At 43.0% G+C, this 14,860-nt stretch overlaps 1 long non-coding RNA gene across 1 annotated transcript; it reads right to left on the bottom strand.

The window, feature by feature from the left end:
- Window positions 1–316: 316 nt before the first annotated feature.
- LOC142784692 (uncharacterized) lies at window positions 317–5,420 on the bottom strand. Its single transcript, XR_012888730.1, has 3 exons — window positions 5,212–5,420; window positions 3,919–4,000; window positions 317–3,554 (listed from the first exon to the last, which is right to left on the bottom strand). It is a non-coding gene; the product is annotated as an uncharacterized LOC142784692 (long non-coding RNA).
- Between the last annotated feature and the right edge of the window lie 9,440 nt (window positions 5,421–14,860).

Raw genomic sequence — 14,860 nt, forward strand, 5'->3', positions numbered from 1 at the left:
ATTCTTTTAGACTGCACTAATAGATATCAGCATGCACTGATTACACACTACTTGAAGAAAGTGCTCCTCATTATCAATGATGCGCCACCTGTCGAGCTCCATTCATTGCGTCTGGGCAAAAATATAAACGCGTGCCATCGTGTATGAACTTGTGCTGGATCTATATATACTTCACAGTATATGCATATGTGCGTTACAGAAAATGAAATCTTGCTGCCCTTGCATATTGCATTTATTTAATAGGCAAATAAAACAAACTTTTCTTCTGCCACACAACTTTTTCACCAGATATACGTTCACGTATACGTACACTACACATGCAACACCTCAAATGTTTATTATATTTATTCAGTTTCACTTCATTGACAATTCTTTGCAACATACAATTACACTGGTTTCAGTTTAGTATACTGCTTCAAGTACATAGAGACTACAAATGAAATATACGCTAATATATCCCTATAATTCTTTCAAGTATCTACAATCCTAGTGGTTTCCAGTTTAATACTCCTTCATGTACACAATCGGTTAATAGGAATGAAATACAGGCATATATATACTTATGATTCTTTCAAGTATATACAATCAGCATGATTTCACTATATACGCCTTCATGTACACAATCGTTCCCAAGAAGTGATGTACACAAAAATATATATGGATAGTGTTTTCAAATGTATATAATCACACTGGATTAAGCTTTGTATTCCTGGATGTATAACAATTGGTTATGAGAAATAATGTACATGCAAACATATACGGGTTTTTGCACATATAACTTTAGCGAATACTTAAGAAACCAATACAATGATCAGAAACACAATAAGCTAAAAACGAACACAAAACTGAGTCAAAACACACAAAAAACAAAAGAGGTAATGCATAATTATGGCTAATGACACAGCTGGGTCACTTTATGCCAAATGTCCCAGCCATTTTGGCAACCATCTCAAATGTATTCGAAAAATTCGTGCTGCATTGAAAATAGTGAACTTCTGGAATATTTAGGAGAGGAAAAATATTTGGTCACGTGGCTGCCTTCTGAACTTCCTGGAATGCCGTCTAGGTGTTGTATGTGAAAAACTTTATTTTAAAAGCACCGCTCCTTCTTTTCATACGAAACTCGGTCTACGTGTTACGTAACAAGAGCTTAATTTGGGAGAGTTGGTTCATCGTAGTTGTGTGCTAGTCACAGCGCGACAACTTTCGGAAGAGACAGAAAGGACAGGAAAGAGCACCGACTGTCAACTGAATTTATTGAATGTGCTACGAGCGCTTTTATACGGAGTACAAGAACCGTGTTCATGCGCGACGACACGTGTGAGCACTACAAAATAATCTTTAACTGTGAAAAGAATACTCCCTCTCGGAAAGGATAAGTGAACGTGTAGTGATGCACTGATCATTGGTTTACCTGATAAAAAATACTTCTACAAACATTAAATTGGCATTAAGTAAACTTATTCTCGTGACGAATGGGGCAAGATTGACTATTCCTGTTGCTGTTTAGTACACACACTTTTGAAAGCTTGCAAGGGGTGGAAAACAACACGCTAATATCATATCTGCTGGCTATTTTTTTAATTGTGAGACACATGATGTGGTATAACATGCAAAGGTTTTGGTCATTGTTTTTTGTTGGTCCTGTCTAACTTTACTTTCTGCAGGAGGGTTTTGCAAACGGGTGTGATGATTCTGTTGGGATACCCAGCATCTTTTAGTCTTTTAATCTGGTTTTTAAACCTGACCTCACCCTTGTGCTAACATGACTTCTGAAGGGTGGCCTGAGTACATGTGGTATCAATTCCTCTTTCTACTAATTTTGAATGCCCACTATCAAAAGGCAGAACATTCTTAGCACTCCTGGGCTGATAGCACCAGCCAATACCCCAACAACATCATCACACTTGTTTGTGAAACCCTCCTGCAGAAAGTAAAGTTAAAGGAAGCAGGACCAAAAGAAAAAGAGAATGACCAATCACCTTTGCATGTCACACGGTACTACGTACATAAGGTGTCTCACAATTTTAGGAAAAGAGCCAGCAGATATGACATTGTTGTTTTCCACCCCTTGCAAGCTTTCAAAAGTGCATGTACTTACAGCAACAGGAATAGTCAATCTTGCACCATTCGTCACTAGAATAGGTTTACTGAATGCCAGTCTAATGTGTATAAGATACCGCTAACATGTGGAAAAGTAAACAGGACAAACTGGGCAATGCTTCAATGATCAAGCAAGACAGCATGCTTTAAATGTTAAGAAGAGCTATAGTAGTCTCATGGCCGGACACCGTAAAGAATGTAAGTGTAGTCCTAGGTTTCATAAAACACGGTTTTTGAAAAAAAAGCAAGCAGAAAAATGAGAGATTTTAGAACTCTTTATCAGGAAGGCCAAGGATCAATGCATCAGTACACCTTCACTTATCTTTTCCGAAAAAGAGTATTCTTTTCTCGGTTAAAATTATTTTGTCATGGTCACACATGTGTTGTTGCAGATGAGCCCTGGTCTTGTGCTCAGTATAAAAACGCTCGTAGCACCTTCAATAAAATTCAGTTGACAGCGCTCTTTCCTGTCCTTTTTGGGATAAGATTTTTATTACAGAAAGAATTTCATTTTCTTACAATTTAGGTATAATGATGAGTTTTCATTGTATCACAACATGGAGCAAATTGCATCTCAATACGGACAAAAATCACAATTTTGTGAAATTCGTGATATTTTCTCGTATATTTTAGCAGCTTGAGAGATCTAAAGATATTTTTTCCTCAAAATATACCTTCTGTGGAGTAAATATTCACTGCCCAGATATTCATACAAAGTGCAATATTGCAATAAAAAATGCAAACATAACACATTTTGGCTTTATTCTTGAAAGCGAATGTGGCTAAAAAATTGCACTATTACTATTGAGCTTCAAATACCTTACAGAAGCACATTTACTTAACAGGTAGACTGAATTTGCTTTAGAAAAAATAAGCGGTAGCTTTAAAACAAAATTTTCCACAAACTGCACACAGACGGCATTATGCCTGGAAGTTATAAGCTAGCCACATGAACAAAACTTTTTTTCTCGCTGAAATATTCTAGCAGTTCACTGTTTTAAACGCAGTAAGTCAGCACTTTTTTTTTCAAATACAATTCAGATGGTCGCCAAAGTGGCTGGGACGTTTGGCATGGAATGGTCCAGCTATATTTAAGCAAAATAACTTACACAAATAACAATGTTTGTTCATCTACCATGACCACACTAGAAAAAGTTGTTCAGGCATTGTGACACTAAAATTTTCAGCGTCGTACTGCCTGAACAACTTCTTTGATAAACTCCAAACTCACGCCGAGAAAAATCCGCTAAATCACGGTGGTTGTTAAAGGCCTTGCGGTCGTAGCCAATGTTGAAAATAAAAAAAAATCAACTCATCAGTGCTGTCACTCCTTCTTCGTCATTACTGACACGGAAGATTTTTCGGTTATCCATGTGGAGGTTCAGGAAGTAGGCTTGCTCTAGGCTGGGGCCGGGGTAGACTACGCAGGACGTCAGCGGCACCCTCTCATCCTGTAATAAGAGCAAATATGACTTCTCTTAAAAGGATGTTCGTGCTGTTCTGGCAGCACCATATATAAAGAATGTGTAGTGTGTATCCTTCGAAATGGCGTGTAATTGACATTACACTGAACTCGAAGCATACAACCCATACATTCTAATAATTTCGTATGATAAAGATAAGAGTTTTCCAGCATACAGCAAATTCCCGAAATGAGGTGAAGTGTAAGACTACAGCTCGAAAATGGCACTTACGAAAGCCTGAACTCACCTAAGAACCAAATTCCTTATAGGGTAGTGAGCCAGTGTGAAAAACAATTCCTAAAGTACAACGCTCAGAACATATAACATTAATGAAAATGCACAAGAAACTCACCTCTTCATGTACAGTGAAGACATCTCTGCTTTCTCTTTTACATGAGAACAAATGATCTTGGGCGTGGCGCTAGCGAAGAGGTCTGCAAAAAAAAAGAAAAAGATTTACTGACTTTAATCACGCCTCTAACAATCTGAGGAATTATTACAAGTCACCAAACAGTGCAATTCTGACTGCCTCTATAAGGGCATCAAAAATGAACAATTTTCTCGTTCTTTCTACCCTCACAAGACGCTCCGTCAATGGAATCTAATCCAAATTTAACGCTGTGCTTCCTATTTGCCTGCTTTCTAGACGTAGGGCTGTGAACATGTGTTTTGTGCCCCTAATCTAGCACAGAAATTCTTCATCTATAATTCAATCATCTTAATTCATTGTAATTTGATGAAAGATGTGATAGCTCGTCCTGTTTTAAAAGAGTTGCGGGCCTGCAATAGGCACTGCCTTGCACGTATGAAAGTACTTCTTTAAAAAAAATCAAAGCTTGCTTTTAGAAAAAGCGTCTGGCATATTTCGACAACCAAGCCCATCCTCTGATGGCAATCAGGGGCACGCTATTAGCGATTATTGACTACGGGATTTACAAACGTAACCCGTGCCTAAATACTCAGTTAAACACAATCACGCAAGTAAGAGCGCTCGAACGCGGCAACGCACGCGGACGCCGACTACGTTGCAGCAGCCATGCATGGCTTATGCTAGAGCAACCGCACATAGCTCCAACAGTCACGTATACTCTCTCGATTCTGTTATAACGCCGAACATTATCGCAGATGAAAGCGAAGCACGAAAACAGCAAACAGAAACGAGGGAAAACAACGCACGGCGATGGCCACAACAACGCGCCTTTGGAAGTCTGCTAGATCTTTCCCTGTTGCTGGCGGCACTTGTCCTAAACAGCTTAAAAGACAGAGGCGCACGTAAAAGACCGAGGTGTACACCTACAGAAGCACGTTGCACATTTGAGTATTAATAGAAATGTTATTACGATGTAGCCCAAAGCACATCTTAAAACAATATCAATCACTTTGTGCAGTGTAGAGACAATGTGCGATCAGCAACTAATCCCGCCATTGTTAAGTGATCACATCACTCACTGTATGAGTGATGCAGGCACTTACACAACATCGCGCTTAGCAGTGTGAACTCGTTAAGTCACACGTTTAATCGGGCATCTGCAACAGACCCGCGAACGCATGCTGTTGTAAATGGCTGGCAGCCTACTTCGGCAGAGCTGCTGCAGGCGCCCAGCAAGCGCTGTATGATTACTACCTACGGAAACAGTACACTCACCGTTAAATGGCCCACGTTGTCCGTGTCCGCCACTCCATGAATATTCCTTAATCCGAGCGTCACTTCGAACACGGTGTCATGCGTGACCACCATTGAATATGCGCCTGTTCGCTAGAACACACACAGCGACCAAGACCCCCGACCAACGCAACGCATTTGAAAGACGATGAGACAGAGGGAGCAACGTTAAGAGAGAGAAAGAGGAGGCACTGGCGGCGGCGTGGCGGCGCCGCAGCTGTCCACGCAGGTGTTCGGTGACGCAACTCTCCGCTTATCTACGCCGCCGTTGTGGGAGCAACGCTGGCCGGGGGGTGAGCGGGGGGGGGGGATGAGCGGGAAACCCGCCAAGGCGGCGCCGAAAGGCAAACGCTATGGCGCATACGGCGGACAGCCGTTCGGCGGGGAATGACTCCTTGTAAACGGCAACTCTCCTCCCAGCCAGTCGCACAGCGACGCAGATTATTTACCAGCCTCGGGTTCTTTGAGTATTTTGACGGAATGCGATTGCAGTGGGCGAAAAATAGTGAAGGAAAACTTGCGGAAAACAAAGTGCACCATGGAATGGCCAGAAACAATAATTATTTTGTCCTCGGTGGCATTAGCGGGAGAGCATCGCCACACCTTTTATCCAGAGGAATTTCTTTTCGCATTGTCTGTGTCTGGCTATTCCGCGTATGGTGCCGCAAACACTGAATGCGTAGTCGAAGCTGGAACAAATTAATCCACAGTCGCGGATGTTTATTACAAGTCTTGTCACGCACCACGAAACGTGCCGAGGTTGTTATAACAAACTTTTTGCTGACCACATGATCAGCACATAATTCCATATGGTTGCCCAATGAGCTAGCTAAGCACCTGTAGCAAAGGCAGGGCACGTTCTTGTTAAACGTTGTTAATATAAACGATGGTTGGGCATAAGTGCAGTGACAGCTTTCCGTGTGAATTGGTCATAACCCACGCTTTCGAGCGTAGAAGCGCCTCAGCGGACCTAATCAGCTACCACAGCAAGTTCGTAAGCAATGATTTGGTACGAAAGTGTGCAGCTGTTTTCCATGTACTGAATAGTCCATGTACAGTGCGTTGACCACCGCCATTTCTTAAGCCACCTCCCATATAGACTCCCAGTCCGAACAGGTGTGGGACCTGCCCCCCCCCGCACACACACACGAAATTTGAGGGCGCACGGGCTGATACACACGCATACTTATTCACAGGCGCACACACATACACGTATACACACATACGGCAACACACACACGCGACCGTAAACGCACGCATGCATGGGCGTACACATGTGCATAGGCACGCTAACACAAGCACGGAGTCGCACATACACGCGCACGCACACATGCACAAGTGTACACACAATCGCGCTTACACGCGAACACATGCGCAGGCTCACGCACACCCACCCATACTCGGGCGAACATTATGTTCCTGTATATAATCCACCGCAAACATGTAGCTTATAACCAACGCTAAGGAAAGCTTTCGTAACATGGATTGCAGTTAATTGCCATTATAGATGAAACGCGATTTGCTTCTGCTGACATTCTGCTGTATTCGGAGAGCACCTTCACACATTCTAAGTCAATTAGGCCGTCATTTAACGCAAGGTCCACATATTCGTGCAGTAGCTGTGCTGCTCAGCCGCCAATCTGAAGGTCGCGGGTTCGATGCCGGCCGTGGCAGTCGAATTAAGGCGGAGGCGAAAATGTGGAAGCCTTTGTACTGTGCGATATGAGCGCTCATTAAAGAACACCAAATGGTGAAAATCTGCAGCTTTCCACTACGACGACCCTCATAATCATATCGAGGTTTTTGAGACGTAAAATCCCAAATATTATAATTATGTGTTCTTCTTATGCTGCATATTCCATCCGATGAATCGGCACCTACACCCTTCTCAGGCACAAAAGCACCCTTAGAGCCTATTTTAGGGTGCTATCGAGGCAAGCACCCAAACAAAAGGGTGCTTTTTTTCAATCGACCATTTATGGGTGTTAAAGGGTGTTGCAAAGGGTGCTTTTTCGTAAAAGCACCCTTTTTACACCCTTTTGGGTGCAAAAATTTTTACTGTGTATCGAAAAAAACCAAGCGAGAAACTGTGGTTTAATAAATCTATATCTTGACACAACAGCACGACAAGTTATTAATCGGGAAGGTCATTTGGTCATCCACATTTGTAGACAGAAAAGCTAAATGAACCGAAAATGACATCTCGAGGGAGAAAAAGTGAGACAGAGCCACGGAGAGGTCTGCTTTTGTGAACCCGCATCTTTGTTGTTTTTTAAAATTTATCGTAGGAACACACTGCAGCCTTTAAGTATCAATACTAGTGCACACTAAAAATACCCTTGGGTAGAATATACAAATAGGATGTGCAGTGTTTCTTCAGTAATGTATGTAGAGGCACACTCTTCTAGAGAAAACTTTCTCTAGAAGAGTATGCCTACAGAACACTTTCTCTCGACATCACGCGGTAAATGTCCATTCTGTAAGACCAGGGCGGGGGGTTCGACGAGCAAGTCTGTAAACTTTGTAATCGAAAATTTTACTGTTTCTGCTGTATTAGTTTCTTGTAAACAGAACACCGAAAAAAAGCACGACAGATAGGACAACATTGTCATTCAAAAAACTCGTTCATGACGCTTACCAGAGAGGTGACAATTAAGTTGTGATACTCATTCACGATTCCAACTTTTTGTGTCTGTAAAAAGATTTTCACATTATGTGAGACGCGACGTGTGTTTCATAGAATAAGGGCATTTTTTCTAGAACACACGAAAATGTATCAGCACATCTGGAATTCCTGACAAAACAATTGTTGAGAACTACGCACACGAATATCTCAAATCAAACACATGACGCTCTCGAAAACTGCTGAAATGTCGATAGGATTGAGTGACAAAAAACTTATGATTTTAGTCTCTATTTTTTTGAACACCCAACACAAACCAAACAACCCAACGTAATTGAGTACGTACCAACTTACTTTTCGCTTAATTAGGGTGATATACGAACGAAGTTCGGTGTTCAAAGGTTTGCTTACTTTTCTCATGTGGACGGTAGCTTAAATACCGTGACTGAAAAGTAGTTCACCAGATTGAGGTAAAGCTAAAATATTAAAGTCAAAGACCCAATGGTCCAGAAAATGACAGTAAAAAAAACGTAAGCAGACACGTACACTGTACTCATAAAAATTTTCCTGCACATGTCTCAACAAATCGCCCAGCTTGTGATTCGCCACGTCGAGCACGATGTTGCTTTTGCCGTTCTTTGCGATCTCCCGCAGAAAGATCCCAGGGTTCATCTTCTCGGGAAGTAACCGAAGCGACACTAAAATTGGGATACTTCCAGGCTGATTCAAGTGTAAGAGGCTGCGCAGCCGCACCAACGCTGCGAATTCGATAAAGGAAATAAAAAAAGGGCCATCGCCGCAGTGATTGCACCAGCCTTTCATAAATGTTGCAAAAATATGAACAAGCCTGCATTTCAAGAAAGATAGGGCACCAGTGCTTTCAAAATTGTACTTTCGGTACACCCAGTTGGTATTATTACAGAGCCTCAGAAATGACGATTTAAGGTTTAAAATATTTCCGGCAAGTTGGAAGCAGCAGACTGAGCGAACGATCGATGAACACTGCTTGAATACAAAAGAATACCCGCGGTATAGGTAAAAAAGCATAGCCTGGGTGCATCATTTTTTGTTTCGCCGCTAAATCGCACCAGGTCTTGTGATGCGCTGATAAGGTGAACATTGTGAAGTGTGAAGTAGTGTTGCGAGTCTTAGGGAAAAGAGCAATGGTAAACAGCATTCCGGTTGACTGTATTTTGCGATAGGCTTCCGCAAATTCATGCTGTTCGTTCGTGCGCAACTGAAAACAAAAACATTACTTGTTGGGAGTTAACGTGCCAAAACAACCGTGTGATTATAAAAGACGTCGTAGTGGAAGGCTCCGGAAATTTGGACCGCCTGGGTTTTTTTAACTTTTAATGATTTTAATAGTTTTTAAAATTACTCTAGGAGATGTCATCGTCTCACACAAATATCAATTATTTTGAGGGTATTGGCTATTGCTAATGCTTCATAAGTATTCCAGTATAATCTTTTTTTCAAGAATGAGAGCGACCGACATCCCGAAAACCAGAAGTGATAACGCACAGCAAAGCTACAAACAAAATAACCAATTTATTTCGATACACAAGGAGTCACAATTTTTAAAACGAACACACTGAAAAGTTTGTTCTCGATATGTTTTCTCTTTTCTTTTTCTGTTAGAAAGCTGGTGGGAATAGCCTCGTTTAAGTATTTTGCTGTAGAGTTTGGGCTCGCTTTTCAAAAGTGTTCTGTACGTTTTTATATGAAATACAAAACGACGTTCCTCTTCTGAGAGGACAAATAATATCATATCACCGAGATCATCCGCGGAGAAGCGCTAAACATTTATTGAGCAATAACGGTATGACGCGGCTAAATTCTTGGAAACAAAAAAGACTTATTTGCTAATCTCGACTAAAGTTAGTAAAGTGCTGAAAACAATTATGAGTATTTGGCTCCCGCACGGGCTCACTAAACGGTGCATAGAACTTCAAGCTAGGCCACAAAAATTTTCCAGAGGGGCGCAATCTTCGAAGCTTGCGTGCAGGCAATATTTTCGTCTTGGCTGTGCTAGTGTATAATCAGGGCCTAAACAACAGTCTGTCCTACAATGTCATGCAATAAATATTGTGCGTTGTGATTTTTCCTTACATATTTCTTTATGTAAACTAGCAATATCCTTATATCCCGCGACTTCACTCTACCGTCAGCGAAAGCGCACTTAATCCCTGATATAGCAGAGGGTGAGCTCACGAACTCGGGTACAAAAGCAGAAAGTTATGCAACAAGAAACTCCGTTAGTGTTTGTTTGATGCCCTTTGTCCGTGTTTCCACGCATATTTTCTTTTATGATGAATATTTAACAAACAGGTTAGCTTTGTGCATTACTTAGGCTCAGCTCTAATCCTGCCGTGTGCCTGCCGTCTTGCATCATAAATAAAGGTGGACCAACTCTCTTTCTAGTGAAAGCGCGACGGAGCAATGCTTACATTAACCACTTACAACATCGCTTGGGGCTTAAACGCTATATGCACAGGGGATTCACCAAACGTGCAATTGTCATATTGCTTGCATGCTTCATGGCAGCGAGGTCCACTATAAACAGTAAGGTTTACGGGCCTTTCGGTGTGACAAGGAGACGCTGCTGGTTCATGGAGGACATTTCCACAACTACTACTTTAGCGTAGAGCAAGTGCCCGTTTGTTATGGTTTCCGCGTATACGTAAATAGATAACGTGCACTGCTCGTTTCACAGACAGACAAACAAGAAATTGTGTGCGTCACAGAAAATGTAGTTCTTCCTAGGCTTAGACAATGCTGCTCATAGCAGTTTGCGCTAAACTGAAGGCTAAGATATTTTCGTTTTCACAAATTAAGAAAACAGCACCCGCTGATCTTCATGGTTGCCTTTGTAAATATATTTGTTGAGTAGCGGGCATGCTTGATGCTTGCAAGCATCGCACCGATGCATCTTATAGCCTTCGTTTGCGAGGCAAGCAAGACCTGAACTCCTAGCAATACAGGATCACAAGGAGTATGAGAGTTTGCGTAGAAGTGTGGATGTGTTCGTAAAACATTGGAAGGAACGCAATGAAAGATAAGATCAGGACAAAGAACGGTGACACCCTCAGTGCAGTGTGGCATCCTTGTTTCTCCACGTATTCTATACGCTGTGTTCCCTCCGGTGATTCAGCAGAGTACTGTGTTAGACAAAATGAAGCTTTTTTGATTGATGTACTTAGGCAAAATAAAAAAAATGAAAAAAATGAAAAAAGAGTATTTTGTCACCCTGCCTCCTATTTGCATCTATGTTTTTGTAAACATTGCACCATATATATACCTGATAGATATACTATGTCCCTTACTTTGCTACACTGTTTAGCATAGACACCGAAAATTAAGGCACAGGCTCTCCAACAGCCAGGCAAGAAAGCTTCAAGTTAAACAACGGATCATTTTCTTTGTACGATGTCCTATACTATCACTTTACATTCATTGTTAGTATGCAAAACTACACGTTATTAAGTCTAGCGAAAACGTGCCACTTAGAGCTATAAAAAGCTAGGGTGCTTTTACGCCCAAAATCAACATACGTATAAAAAGGACTTTGTAGTAGAGGGCTCCGGAAATTCTGACCACCTGGTGTTTTTAAAACGAGCACTGACGTTGCACCGTACACCGACCTCAACCATTTCGCCAGCTTCGAAATGTGGCCACCGTGGCGACGATCGATCACGCAACCTTCAGGTCAGCAGCTGAGCGCCGTAACCGTGGCAAACGTGCCACCTGAAGCTCGAGTTCAAGACTTCACGAGGGAGCAATAATTCAAAGTGGAATAATTGTTTGAGAAATATTACTATATTGCAGTTGACTATCTGGTTCAACATAGAATCGTCACCTGAAGAGGTCTTGAGGGTACGGCGGCCGGCGTCTCACACAAAGTCCGGGGATTCAAATCCAGCCGCGGTGGCCACTTTCCATTGGCGACAACACGCAACATTCCCGCACACTCCCGTTAAGGTGCACGTCCAAAAACTTCATGTGGTCAGTATTTCGGGAGCCCGCCACGTTATTTATACTATCGCGCTTTGTAGAGACATCGCGTTTTGCTCATAGAAGCGCCAACAGTTGTTAATATTACACGACCTGCGAACAAAGTACCACCTACCCGCTATATCATTTTGTAGCGCATTCAAGATATACCTACTTAGTGGTTACCTTCGAATTAAACGTGGGATTCGTAGACCGAATGGGAAATCTAATTAGGGTTTTCTTTCAGGGACGATGCTCTTCTTGATCGGCGCAAGTCACTCGGCGCGCTGTGTTCACTTGTTGTCGACTTGATCGTTTTTGGCATGCTTTCTTTCAAATAAACGGTAGCCCAATGAGTTCTCAACTCTACGCAGCTGTTCATTAAGTTCACCTTGAAAGCGAAGACAGTAGCGCGGGGAGATGGAAACGCGGCTGCATGTGCTCCGCCGCCAATGTTCTGCGGTAAGAGCTTGCCAGAGCGAAGACAGACGCCAGCGTCGACAGCACTCCGAGTAGGCATCATTATTCCACCGCATGCGAAGGGAGCGTCGACAGCTCCAGCAGCCGGAGATGAGCGGAAATTCAAACACAGTTCATTCGTGTTCATCCGAGACTCCAACGTGAACATCATTGTGGGTAATGGCTGCAGGATAGTTCCGCACATGATGCCCGGTTACGGTCTCTGGTGCAGCTCGTACGACCACGAGCGTCCCACCATCTTCAGGGGTACCTGTATGTAAATGGCCTTCTTTAACTTTCAACTACCACATTTCATCAAAGATCCTCTCACTACGTACTTTACCAACTACAAAATTTTCATCTTCAAAGAAGAACGTTATGCCACAGCTTTGGAATCAGTAACGTCATCCTTCTCTATAACTTCATCGATACGTAAATGATGAAATTTTGTGTGTATATAAGTGTATGTAATTGTATCCTTATGTATATAATAATTATCGTGTGTAAAAGTGTAAATAGAAACATCTCTATAACAACGAGTTAAGTCTTGATATATGTGGACGATTGTGGGTGGTTTTGTCGACAAGCCCCCCTCATCATCAGTCCTTTCGCGTAGATAGCGACATTTTTTCTTTATTTCTGCAGGCATAAACACTCACTAACTAAAGCATGCGTGCATCATACAAAGCGATCATAAAAATTCCCGACCTATCAAGGTGCAAACAGTGAGGGAAAAAAATGACAACTTGGACTATATAGTACTGGTGTGCGTGCGTGCGTGCGCATGTTTGTGTGTGCAGAACTTTTCAGAAAGGCTGATAAGTTTGCGCACTCTCTCAGCCAGCAACTGGATAACGAACTGCATAGAAGCGGTGTGCACCCACTTACTCAATAAAATCCTGCCCCACTGTTTCATTGGTGTAAGGTGTTTTTTTTTCTAACTTCGCGCGAAGTGGTTACGGACACCGGTGATGGACAACAACTGCACGTGACTCGAGTTGTGATCTCATAACAGCTTTTGCTGAAAAAAAACATGGGTGATCCTTCTTTTTAATAATCGATATAACGCGAAAGTGAAACGTGTCCCGACAGAGGTGTTGCAGAGTTCATAGTGAGTTGAATGGTACAGTGGAATGCATGTGGAATGAATGCTCCAGTTTTGAATGAATGCTTAAGCAAGAAATAGCAGTGTCAAGCGAGGAATGGCAAGCAGCTCGAAACATGCAGTCCGGGCCTCAAGCTGAAAACATGGGTGAAATGAGCATAAAGAGGTATGTTTACAAAAAGATGTTGATGACTTGCAGTACGAGGACATGGGAGAACATGAAGGCGTCCCGTGGTGCTAGACGTCTTCTGGTTTAATTACGTCTAAAATGTATGCAGAGTACGAGCGCGGAATTACGACTGTCATAGCTCGACACTCAAATTCCGCTGCTCAAATAAAAAGAAATATGCACAAATTGAACGCACACATATACACAGGACGAGCGTGAACTGCCACAATATTTACTTCGTGTGTGAGCAGCACGCTCTATTCGTAAACGTGGCTGCGGCAACGCGCGAAGTGATGTTCGTTCGCTCTTTAACTACCGTAACTTCAAAACGAACTTGTGGTGGGATCACAAGAGGTGAAGAACCCCAAATAAGTGCGTGCTTGAGTGAGCCACCCAATTTTTTGGAGCCACCGCGCACGCCGCGTGGAGGCAAATGCACAGCGACCCGTAATGTGGTGCGGCACGAACACCTTGAGGACACGCGCGCCCGTCATGCCATCTCGCTAGTGATGACGAAAATGCGCTGAAGTTGCTGAGCTCTGAGGAACGCCAGCGGCACATTGTGTATATAAATTGCTCACCCTATACAAGCTGCTGTTTGGCCTAGTGTTCAGCGTAGCGTGCAAAGAGCTTGAGGTGGCTAGTTCAACGCTCCCCAGTGACTCGTTATTTTTTTCATATGATAGTACTCGTTTATAATTTACCGCGTCATACTTGTGACGGAAATACGTCATCGGGGCCACGGTGGACCCTGGCATAAAACAGTTTTGTGTTTAAAAAGATATCCGTGGAGCTTCTCGAACTACCGCGCTAAGCGGTAGTCCTGCCTACAGGCGTCTCAAGAGCTACTTCGCCTGCAAAGAAAGCTTTACAACACGTGTGTGGTGGGCGCAGCGGGCGTAATGAAAAAAAACATAAAGAAGAGAGAGCCACGGTGTGGGCCTGGCCTGGCATGGGCCGGCGCCGGCGCGGCGGAACTGCAGTGCTAGATAACGCCAGCGGCGATGCGCTCACAAATACTTCGTACCTTGCATGGCAAAGATATTTCATTCCGTTGTCTTGTGACCAGCGTTTCTGAGTTGCTCAGTGGTGCCGCATAAGTGTGTGTGTGTGTGTTGTGGGTTGGCAGCCAGTGTTCACCACGCTGCAGTGGTGTCATGTGGGTGTGTTATGTTGGCCGCTAGACTGTGTTCACCACGCTTTAGCGGTGTCATGTGGGTGTGTTGTGTTGGCAGCTAGATTGTGTTCACCACGCGGCAGTACGTGAACGGTGCTTGGTGAC

The sequence above is a fragment of the Rhipicephalus microplus genome, unplaced genomic scaffold, assembly GCF_043290135.1.
Source record: "Rhipicephalus microplus isolate Deutch F79 unplaced genomic scaffold, USDA_Rmic scaffold_15, whole genome shotgun sequence".
Taxonomy (NCBI): domain Eukaryota; kingdom Metazoa; phylum Arthropoda; class Arachnida; order Ixodida; family Ixodidae; genus Rhipicephalus; species Rhipicephalus microplus.